Source organism: Nematolebias whitei, chromosome 21 (assembly GCF_014905685.2).
Source record: "Nematolebias whitei isolate Nwh7 chromosome 21, NemWhi1, whole genome shotgun sequence".
In the NCBI taxonomy this organism is placed as follows: domain Eukaryota; kingdom Metazoa; phylum Chordata; class Actinopteri; order Cyprinodontiformes; family Rivulidae; genus Nematolebias; species Nematolebias whitei.
In genome coordinates this window covers 10,500,683-10,512,609 of record NC_056518.1, presented here as the reverse complement: position 1 = coordinate 10,512,609, position 11,927 = coordinate 10,500,683, and the positions used below count along the sequence as shown (strand labels likewise).

Sequence of the window (11,927 nt, the reverse complement as noted above, 5' to 3'; positions counted from 1 at the left end):
AAACATTGTAAACAGTCAGATACAATGTAAACAGTCAGAAACAATGTAAACAGTCAGAAACATTGTAAACAGTCAGAAACAATGTAAACAGTCAGAAACATTGTAAACAGTCAGAAACATTGTAAACAGTCAGAAACATTGTAAACAGTCAGAAACAATGTCAACAGTCAGAAACAATGTCAACAGTCAGAAACAATGTCAACAGTCAGAAACAATGTAAACAGTCAGAAACAATGTAAACACTCAGAAACAATGTAAACAGTCAGAAACAATGTCAACAGTCAGAAACATTGCACACAAAATTCATACCCAGCATGCTTTGCAACGCTCACTGTCTCTGGGACGTGACTCTCTCACACATTTCACACAGCTTCACTTTTAATACACACAGATTTATTATCTAGAGAATCTTGATGATGACGCACAGCAACTTTGTAGTAAGTTTATAAAAATAGTTAACCACAAAGAGGATTGTTAAAGTGAGTTAATTCATTATAGTAAATGACACGAGGGAGACGTCCGACACACATTGAATGCATCACTCTGCTTCAGCATAGCGGAGTTCTGCTCCGCCTCTTTGGTTCTGCTGGACCAGATTAATTTCTGAAAGCTCTCCTCTGAACGGGACATGGACACTTTACTTGTGTATCATGAACTGTTTTGAGTTGTGTCACTTACAACGTTGTCACATTACTAAATGATAAATGGACTGCACTTGTATAGTAGCACCTTTCTATCTTATCAAGAAACTCAAAGCTCTTTACAACAATCTGTGCCTCATTTTCTCATTCATACAGAACTCTACCAGATCTCTACGGAGAATAATCAGAGCTTTATCACATTCATACACTGATGGGACACACATCGGAGGCAGTGAGGGGTTCAGTGTCTTGCCCAGGGACACTTCAGCATGTGACTGCTGCTGGAATCGAACCCCAAACTCTTGCATTGGAGGACGACTGCTCTAACCACTCAGCCACAACCGCCCCAACTAAAAGTTAACACTTTAGCATTAGCTTCCAGAATTTATTTATTTTTTTCTGTTTAGTGGTTTAGCGTTAGCAAAGCTAATTTTTTTTGAGTTAGCAAATTAGTGGTTAGCGAGGCTAACTTTCTGGTTACAGCTGCATCCCAACAACAGAGGTGCTCTGTATCTCAGCCACTGTTCAGATAAGTTACGTTTCTGACACAGGTTACGTCTGAACGCGCTGACAGTTTGGTGAAACACAGATTTTTTCCTCTCATACTAGTTTACTGGAATCTCCTTTGTGAAACAGCCTCAGGCACCATCACAGCTGACACATTAATGGTAAGTCAAATCCACTAAAACTGACACAACAAACTGGTTTTTTTGCAAACTCTCTTTTTATTCAACTTCAAACTAAGGCCAGAATCCCACTGGGCTGCAACTGGTTGGAGGCACAAAGTTGAAAGGAAATAGACATATTTTTGCTTGTAAGTACTAGATTTGGTACTTAAAACCTGTAACAACAAATAAATTGCAACATTTTGATGTTTCTCTGAATATCTTGTGATTTTGTTGGTCACAATTTAACCACAAATGAATTTTTTTATTTGATTGCAATTGACAAAAGGACCTTATCTTGTCAAAAGGATGCACTAAGACAAAGGCAGCAGCCTTAAAACTGTAAAGTAAAATAGTTTTTCCATCAAAATTGCAAAAACAAAATCCCAACCCTTGTTTACTTCATTCAGGACAGTATTATTCCACCCAGGTTAACTAACAGGAGACAGAAACCACTGCATAGAGCGATCGTTCTGATTCATGGCTGCCAATAACGGCCCATAAACTCCTCTGAAAGGGAAACAAGGCCATAGAAGCAGGCATTACCGTACGATCGGCTAACCGAGGTTGAGATCACGCACAGAAATAAATACAAGGAAAACTGTAGCGTCTTCAGTAATCCTCCACATGTCAAGTAATCTTTGCTTATGATTATGTTCATATCTCCAATCTCCTGGTGTTTACAGAGTCCCCTCCCTACAGTTCAGCTGACAGAAGTGAGCAGAAAATTATTTGTAGCACGTCTGGTCTACAATTTCCCTCCATCAGCAAGTATTTTGGTGAAGAATTGGTGGCCCAAATACCAGCTGGTAAAAGGACAAGCACACCAATTTGACATTTATCGTTACCGCCTGCCAATAAAAGAGAAATCGTCTTTACATGTTGCATCTACACCTGGTTTACTTCTAGAGTCAACCCAATTTAAAATGGCTGCCACTGCCAACTGACCTTGGAAATCACAAAAATTCAGGCCATTTTTAAAGATCTTGTGCTAAAATCATGTGTGGCTGTGTCCAGATAGTAGCTTTTTGGTGTTTGTTATTTTAAACCTTTTTTCTTATTTGTGTGCGTTTTAGTTTTCTCAGTGTTCCTCAGTCAGTTTCTGGTCCTCAGCTCCTGCCCCACCCACTCTCACCTGTTCCCAGTTGTCATTAAGCCCAGGAGTCTCCTCTTCATCAGCTCCTGTCCATAAAGTCTCTCAGCTTTCACTTCATCTTCAGTCTGACATTGTGTGTGCTTCACGCCATGTCTGGGTTGTCTTTGTGTCTCTTTGAGTTTTGGTCATTTAAATTGTATTGTATTGTATTGTATTGTATTGTATTGTATTGTATTGTATTGTATTGTATTGTATTGTATTGCTATTTAAATCACATTGTCACGACAGCTTACGGGCGGCTGTGCCTGAGTGGTTAGAGCAGTCGTCCTCCAATGGGAGAGTTGGGGGTTTGATTCCAGCAGTAGTCACATGTTGAAGTGTCCCTGGGCAAGACACTGAACCCCTCATTGCCTCCGATGTGTGTCCCATCAGTGTATGAATGTGATAAAGCTCTGATTAGTTTGTGTATAGATCTAGTATAGAGCTGTGTGAATGGGTAAATGAGACAGATTGTAAAGAGCTTTAAGTGTCTTGATAAGATAGAAAAGTGATATACAAGTACAGTACATTTACTTATTTGTGTAATTTATCAACGTTTTAAGTTTTTTCTTTGGGCTTCCAGTGTTTGTGTGCATTCCAGGGTTCATCCTGTCCAAACATTAGGTTTTACTCATCCCTCAGCCCTACAAAACCAAAAACGTCTCAAACGTATGAGTGTGTTTGAAAGTAAGAACTGCGTAAGCAAGAAAACATACTGAACTAACGGGAATAAAAGGGTTAACGTCTGTGTCTTGGCGTCTCTGCAGAGATTGAAATAGCTCTGCCTTCACTCCTGGAGGGATCAGAGTAAATGAGGTGAGATCTCGTGTCACCATTGTGCCTGTAAGGATTAAAAAAAAAACCTTCTGCAGATCAGAGCAGGGACTTTCTGCAAACCGTATGAAGAATATTTCTGCTACACACAATGATCTAGGTCAGTTTATGAGTTTCCTGAGTGTTAATCTTTAAACTCGGTGCTCACTTTTATGGAAAAGGACTACACCGTTTTTGAATGTGTCCGTGCGCATACGTGTTAGTTTCTCTGCCGTGTTAGCAAAATATAAATTACTCAATACATTGTAGCAAAGCCCTTATAGCTTAACCGATTTGACAGACATTGAGCTAAGTTTAGGCGTGGTAGTAGTTGAGAGTTACCCCCAACTTATTCTTTGAACACTAACTGATCGAATGAGATCTGGGTTTTAAAGTTTATTGGGGTCATCTCTGACCGTCTGTTAGCAAAATATCTCATTAACCACTGGATACATTTTATAGAAACGTTTAAAAAGTAGTTTGGTGGCCTTAGGATTGTGTCTCTGTTTTTTGCAGATGACGTGGTCCTGTTGGCTTCATCAGGTCGTGATCTACAGCTTTCACTGGAGCGGTTCGCAGCAGAGTGTGACGCGACCGGGATGAAGATCAGTTAGTCCAAATCCGAGGCCATGGTCTTGAGCCAGAAAAGGGTAGAGTGCCCTCTCCAGGTCGGGGAGGAGGTCCTGCCCCAAGTAGAGGAGTTCAATATCTTGTGGTCTTGTTCACAAATGAGGTAAAAATGGAGTGGGAGATTGATAGGCGGATAGGTGCAGCGTCTGCAGTGAAGCAGGCGATGCACCGGTCTGTCGTGGTGAAGAGAGAGCTGAGTCAAAAGGCGAAGCTCTCAATTTACCAGTCGATCTACGTTCCTACACTCATCTATGGTCACGAGCTTTGGGTTGTGACCGAAAGAACGCGATCACGGATACAGGCGGCAGAAATTAGTTTTCTCCGCAGGGTGTCTGGGCTCTCCCTTAGAGATAGGGTGAGAAGCTCGATCATCCGGGAGGGTCTCAGAGTAGAGCCGCTGCTTCTCCACGTTGAGAGGAGCCAGTTGAGGTGGCTTGGGCATCTGTTTAAGATGCCTTCTGGACGCCTCCTTGGTGAGGTGTTCCGGACACGTCCCACCGGGAGGAGACCCAGAGGACGACCCAGGACACGCTGGAGGGACGGCTGGCCTGGGAACGCCTCGGGATTCCCCCGGAGGAGCTGGACCAAGTGGCTGGGGAGAGAGAAGTCTGGGCCGCCCTACTTAAGCTGCCCCGCGACCTGACCCCGGATAAGCGGAAGAAAATTGATGGATTAAAAAGTAAGAACTGGATGTACGTCTACAAATGATTACCTTTTGGAATAAATCCAATGAAAGATGGCCACCACATGCAACTGATATTAATATTACAGATATTTGGCGTGGTGGTAGCTGAGAGTAATCTACAAAACTTCCTCAACGAGCTACACATTGCACAGCTTTGATTCAAACATAAACTGAATGTCAACAGTACCTTTCTGTTAGCAAAATATCTCAAAGAAAGTAATCATTGGATGTACATGTACAACTAATGAATTTGAGTCATTCTAAAATTCACAGCTACTGCCTAACCAACACAGAACAAATACAGATGTTGAACTAAAGTTTAATGTGGTAGTAGATGAGAAGCATTCTCAACATAATCTGAGTGCCAACACATTTTATGTGAGATTAAACATTACATAATTTACAAGATTTGACCAAAACAGTGCTGTTTTTTTCATATCTCGGTCCAATTATAGTTTAATACCCAGACATGAAAGGCGACGGGCAACAAGCATACCTTCAAGGAATACAAGGCCTCCAATTAAAACATGCAGCTCACCACGTTTATATGAGGAAAAGTTTCAAGACATAAACAGATTTATCAGATTAGGTTAATCCAACACCAGTTTCACAGAAACATAAAATGTCAGACACTCTTTTACAAAAAGAGTGCGCTCACATAAACCAATATTCTGTTATTATATTAGAAAGACGAGTCAACACTGCACACTATATTAAAATGCCAAGTTAAATCCCTGTAGCATCGTGCCTTTAGTTCTCCGTTGAAGATGTACAGACACCAGATCTTGACTTGCGACACAACTTTCCCCTCTGAAGAAAGCAGACCGAGCTGTAGAAGCCTCGGGCCTTGCTCTTTTCCTTTATGTATCGCGTGACCACCTCAGCCTCTGTGAGAATAATCACTGTGCTATTTTCAGAGCCAAACCAACAGCTTGGCTAGAAGAAGGGCCCAGAATGACATTGTGATGAGAAACGACCTATAGGACGGGACTGTTGCTGTAAAATGTCTGAAGCGTCGACAGAAAAAAGGCCGAGACGACGGAAGATTGGTACGGTTTGATTTTGATGCAGAAACACAAGTTAATCATGGCCGGAAAATAAAAACGACTAAACATGACCTGATAGGTATTAATGAGCATAAGTCTAAAAAAAAACTGGATAGTGAAGCTATCACAAATGTCTGAACTTCATGAAAAATTACAATACAATTAAAAGACCAGCAATCCTTAAAGGATTCGCCCACCGCCTTTTATGTCAGAATTTTAAATTAAAATCATCTAAAACTGAGAATCAATGGAGTTGTAAATAACATCGCCCCCAATCTCACACAGTATCCTGAGATATCGCATTTAAAGTATATGTTGCAAATAGGCCCGTCACGATAACAAATTTTGCTGGGCGATTAATTGTCTCAGAAATTATTGTGATAAACGATAATATTGTTGGGCAGCACGGTGGCGCAACTGGTAGAGCTGCTGCCTCTCAGCGAACAGGTTCGCGGTTCAAATCCCGGTCTGGGGGCCTGTCTGGGTGGAGTTTGCACATTCTCTCCGTGCATGCGTGGGTTTTCTGCGGGTTTCCTCCCACAGACCAAAAACATGCATGTTATACTGGTTGGTAACTCTAAATTGTCCCTAGGTGTGAGAGAAAGCGTGAATGATGGTTTGTCTCCATGTGTCCCTGTGATGGACTAGAGAACTGTCCAGGGTGTACCCCGCCCCTCGCACAATGATGGCTGGACATGGGCACCGGCGACCCTCGTGACCCAAAATGGAAGAAGCGGGTAAAGATAATGGATGGATAATACTGTTTGAAATTTGACAATAATTTGTAATTATTGTCAAATTTAAGAAGAAATGTTGGTTAATTTTTGTGTGTAGTACCTTTTTTCACCACTGGATGGTAGTATAAGACTGCTTGAACTGAAGGATGGATAGTGAGGGAGCAAGCAGCGCGTCTCTTTTATTAAAAAAAATGGGAGGGAGGCCCCTTGACGTGACATGGGCTGTCTCTCATTCCTGTTTTTCAGTTCTCTTAATGGCGGACGCTCTGTGTGGTTTGAGTTCTTTAGCATAGCATTTGTCACACAAAGCTAAAAATAAGTAAACAACTTCTCAGCTTCTTTTTGCAGAGAAAAACAACTTTTTAGACAAAGGCACGGGTTTCAACCGTGAATTTTGGAGCTTCGACAAGACGGAGGTTTTTTTCCCCCAATGTCGGCCTGTTAGCTTAGCTCGTAACTTAGCTTCTCAGCTTAGCTGCTTTTAAAGATCCAAAAACGTGATTTTAGATGGTTAAAACAGATTCTAACGAGAAAAGAGAAAGGGAGGGGTCAGTGAAGTTAGTTGAGTCTTTGTATCATCCAGTGTCTTTGGAAAGAGAGACACGAAGAAACGATAAAGCCAATAAATGAAAATGAGGTCAATAATTTTTATTTATCACGCGATTAATTGATTTATTGTTTATCGCGACAGGACTAGTTGTAAATAACTCGGCTACCACCACAACAAACTGTATCACAATACACGTAGGACTGACTGAGTTATAGATATTAATGTGATGTCTAGGAGCCTTTTCTTTAGCTGTGGTGGCCATTTTGAATTGCGGTACATCCGGTTACCTAAGTTTCATTAAAACTGATCTAGTCCTTTATGAAATATTTTCGTAAACAAACACAAACAATGGAAACACATCGTCACTCGCCCTTTGCTTTGTAGCAGCAGCTGATAAACACTGACAGGATCATTAAATGCTGGAAGCCATAATAACAGAATGTAAGTAATCAATACAGTAAAGTGGAGAGACAGGATGATCTTCAGACACATCTGCTATTCTAAATTATTCTTTTTTTAGACCTTTGCAAATAAATGCAATCTCACCTGCTATGGAAACTAAGAATAAGTGTATAAATCAAAATGTTTATTGCTCGTTAAGCTACGATGATGGGCTGATTGTTTCCAAGGGTTAATGAAACTTTATTTTCCACAAATGTTTTGTGCTTTAAATATTTTTGTCATCACGCATTTCAAAGCATTAAAATGTATCTATCATACCACCCTGAACAAAACTATATAAACTGCTTTCAACAATAGCATAGCTAAAAGCTAAAATGAGCAAATCTGTAGCTAAAAGCTAAAATTAGCAAGACAAAAATAGGGTAAATGCATTTTCAGAGGACAACGTTTTGGAGGAAACCAAAGTGATCTCAATGTATTTTGATGGGGATTTTTTTTGTAAATAAATTAAATATTTTAAAAAGTATAAAACTTAAAAATACTAGAAGTTATAGTACGCTACACCTGATCAAAACAAGTGTTTTGATTTAGAACGGGTTACAAATAGCACAAAGAAGCAGTTTGAGTAATATTTGTTCTTCTTAATTATTAATTTGAGTTGAGAAATGTATTTCTTTACGTTACTGTATTTGGACCAAACTGGTCCACATTGCCACAAAATGAAAAATCTTACCCAAAACTATAGAGGCAAAAATAAAACTGCATTAAAATACTGACTTTTATAAATGTGACTGAGAAACTTTGCTCGTCTGGACATTACATGTGGAATATTTTTATTATTTACCAGCACTTAACTTACAAACCCCTGATGAGTATGAGCACTTTGCAATTCAAACAGTCCTGTCACAAAGCAGGCCCTGTTTGGTTTAAAACGCAGGGTGACTACACTCAGATCATTGATCACTGCTCCCACTCTCCTCCCACTGACACTGCACACGCTTTGACCTTATTCAAGACCCAAAATCAGACTTTTTGCTGGGTCAACCAAGACCATTAGAGCATTATTCGCCGTCGTGCGTCGTTTAAATGCACGTCAAACACACGGCTCTGTTTACTGATACGACACGAACAATCTCCTCCTTATGGCTGCCATTCTCCGAATAGTTACAACATTTGCTTGTGTCAGACAACGGAGTTCATTCAGTGGATCAACAACAAGACAATGGACACATTTTACGTGGCTGCAAGATTAGGAGGACAATGTGACGCTTCCAAGACATTCTTGGTGCACTGAATGAACAGAGGCGGTCCAGAAAGCCACAGCTGAGCTTCATACAGTGTGTGGTCGAAGCCTAACTGTATTGTAGTGTCACAGTGAGCTGAGTGGGCTGAGTCACGTTGGCTCGAGCCCACTGTAAAACAGTCAGGCAGGTCCGTGCCTAAGACAAACACTTACCAAACAGAAGACGAAATGGAAACAGAAAAAAAGATTCTGAAGGAATTAGATTCAACTTAAAAGGCCTAGCATTACTTGAAGGAACCCATATTGCTCGCTGCCTTAAGAGTTTTAGATACGATTCTGTAAAGAAAGGATGAGTCGTTGCTGTCAAACCTGAAAAACGACACATTTTACGATCTCGTGCACCAACTAGACCCAACAGTCAGGTTATATCTTATGAACGACTCTCAGCCACTGAAACACATAATCTAGCGCAATATCGATTAAACAGACTTGATTAGAACCATTTCGGTGTGGGAGTGGTGGTGAAGAGGTTAGAGAAGGTGGGCCTGTGATCGGTCGGTCGCCGGTTCAACTCCCCGGACCGTCAACATCAAAATGTGTGAAAGATGTAGCACCCACACCTGCCTCCACCAGTTCATATCTTAGATCTTATTACTGTTTTTCTTTTATATTTTATTGCTGGATGTAACTGGGACCCTGCGTACACAATCCTGTTCCACCACATGAGATGCGAATGACAAATCTCTGACTCTGACCACTTTGGGCCCTTGAGCAAGGCCCTTAACCCCCACCGCCTGCTCCCCCAGGCGCCCTAGATGAAGCTCTCTGCTCCACACAGAGGCTGTGGTAGCTCGGGGGGGGGGGGTGTGTGGTTGTGTCAGGAAGGACATCCAGCATAAAAACAATCAAGTCTTTGTGCGAGTGCGTTCACTGTGGCGACCCCTGAAGAAGGGAGCAGCCGAAAGAAGAACAAATAAAAACATTTTGGTGTTTTCTAGGTTCGCTGGGTTTGGGCTGGCTCCATAAACAAACTAATTCATTAATGTTAAAAAAGAGCTGCAGGTGAACATCCAATAACTGTTCCCTGAAAGTTTAATAAAGATGTGTCCAGCGGTGCGTGAGCTAATTCACGAGACGCGGTCGACTCCAAACAGTTCACGGCAAAGTTTTCAACAACGAGCTCGTGCAGTCGATCAGAATATGTGTCAGGGTTCAGCTACCACCACAGCAAGTTCAGAGACAAGTATCTTCAGAAGTGACTGAGTTGTTGCCAAATGTAAGAAAAATACTGCACTGAAAACTTTTTGTTCGGAGGAAAGTAAACGTATTCTGATTTTCGTCTAAAGGGAAAAATTAGCTTTACAAAACTATCAACGCAAAACGCTAAGACGACTCGTTGCAGGGACGATGGGCAGGAACTAAAATACAAAATCCACACATTTTTGTCCTCGTATCAATTGTTTCTGCATCCTTGAATTAAAAATTTGCGAACGACTTCACCATCGCGTGTTTGTTTACCTACAGAAACAGCCAAAGCCTATGGAAGTTGTTTGATGGGATCGCTCATGTTTATGCTCAGTCTTGTAAAGTACGCAGATAAAAAGTACTTTGTTTACATTTACTGCATACCTGCATTTTAGAATTGCACGTCGATACACTGTATCGAGAAAACTACTGCGGCAAACTCTTTCGTGCACCATTTGATATAGTTCAGATACACTTTTGAATATAGTGCCTTTAACATTACATGTCTAATACGACTGCTTATTTATAGACAGAGGGGTTGATTCATATGGCAACATCACTCAGACCAGCTGTGCAGTCATCCTTGCCAAAACTACTACCTAACTCACTGCACATGATGGGAAACACCAAGCTCATCTCACCCCACCGTGTTGGTCTACACAAGATGGATGGCTGCCCCTCCAGACACAACACATAACCCGATCAGGCGCTTTAACTGGACATCTGAACACATACCAACGCAATTAGTTTTAAAGAATATGATGATTAATGTGCAGGAGGATCGATACGAGGCTGTCTGCAGCTGGCTCTGTGAACGCCCTTGTGGTTCTGCTCTGCAGCCCATCCATCCCTGCTGCAGCTGCAACAAGAGCCTCCTCTTCACAGGCGCAGACTGCAAAACATCACCCACAGCCCTCTCTCTCCCCCATTCCTCCCCACAAACTTACTCGTTAATATGACAAACCTACACCCACGTCAAGGCCGGATGACTGGATCGGAGCGATTAAAATGTCTATTTTTTTTTTTTTTTAGGAAACCTCTGCTTTCGCTCCCCGAGACGTATTCAGTCCACAGAGAGCAAAAATAGGTGCCAAGCTAGGCGGGTGCACCAGTTGGAAATAAAGAGGAGAAATAAATCACGCTTACCGCAGAAAATCACATTAATCCATCGGAGTTTTCAAGCAGAACTTCGGAGTATTTGTTGGTGTGTGTGTTTTTTTTCCCCCTCTCCTCTCGGTCTGTGTTTTCTTTTCTTCACAGAGAGGGAGAAAAGCGGAGGGAGACTCGTCCCTGCCGAACCCCGAGCGCCAGTCGCCGCCGTGTGTTAGCTGCGACCGTGGCGAAGCCGTTGGAGCACAACTTCCGGCGGCGCTTTCAAAATAAAAGCAAGGATTTTAGCCAAACAAAATACTTTGACTAATATGAACCTCTACCATTCCCGCTACAGATGCTAAGACATTAGTTTTATTGATTAAAACACAAATAAGTTCATTTAAAACAGGAACCTATTCGCTTTGAATGCTAGCAAACGTTGTTTTACACTTCCGGTCGTGTCCCGTTGTTTTTGACGCAGTGGTTATTACGTACAGCCGATGCATGTTTGACTGACAGCTCTTGCGTCCAATGAGAGATTAGAGTGTAGGCACAATGAGGAACCGCCTCCTCGTTACAACAAGGCCAAACATTTAATGTTTTGCTGATTTATCCTTGTCACTAAAATATGACGCTTTGTAATTTAATGTGAAAGGTGTGTGTTTACATAGAGACGAGGGATGTTCATCCAACCTTTATTTAGATATGTACAAGAGAGACCTGATTTCTTAACATAGTGATGACAACAGTGAGTAGACAGTAATACAGTCAAGAGGCGTACAAAATTTAAATTTCTTTTTGTTTAGCACATCAAAACAAAATAGCAACAAAAAGGACAGTCAAAAGGAAAAGTAGCAACAACAAAAAAAAAAACAATTAGATTATAAGGCGGTGTAGAAAACTAAAAACAGGAGCATATTGGTTTTTGCCATGAACTTAACAGATGTTTGAAGCTACTTGGAGAGGTCAAGGTCGAGAGCTTCAAATCTTTTTGCAAGATATTCCAGGAAACAGGAGCGGAGTAGGAGAAGGCCCTTTTGTCT

The 11,927-nt window shown here is 41.5% G+C and overlaps 1 protein-coding gene across 1 annotated transcript in view; it reads right to left on the bottom strand.

Annotated features, from left to right (window-relative positions):
- Positions 1-11,179, bottom strand: part of LOC119427356 (tyrosine-protein kinase fyna) — a 31,748-nt gene extending 20,569 nt beyond the window's left edge. Inside the window, exon 1 of the mRNA XM_037694958.1 lies at positions 10,939-11,179. The gene's annotated coding sequence lies outside the window, so the exon portion shown is untranslated. The remainder of the gene's footprint in view (positions 1-10,938) is intronic.
- Positions 11,180-11,927: the final 748 nt, after the last annotated feature.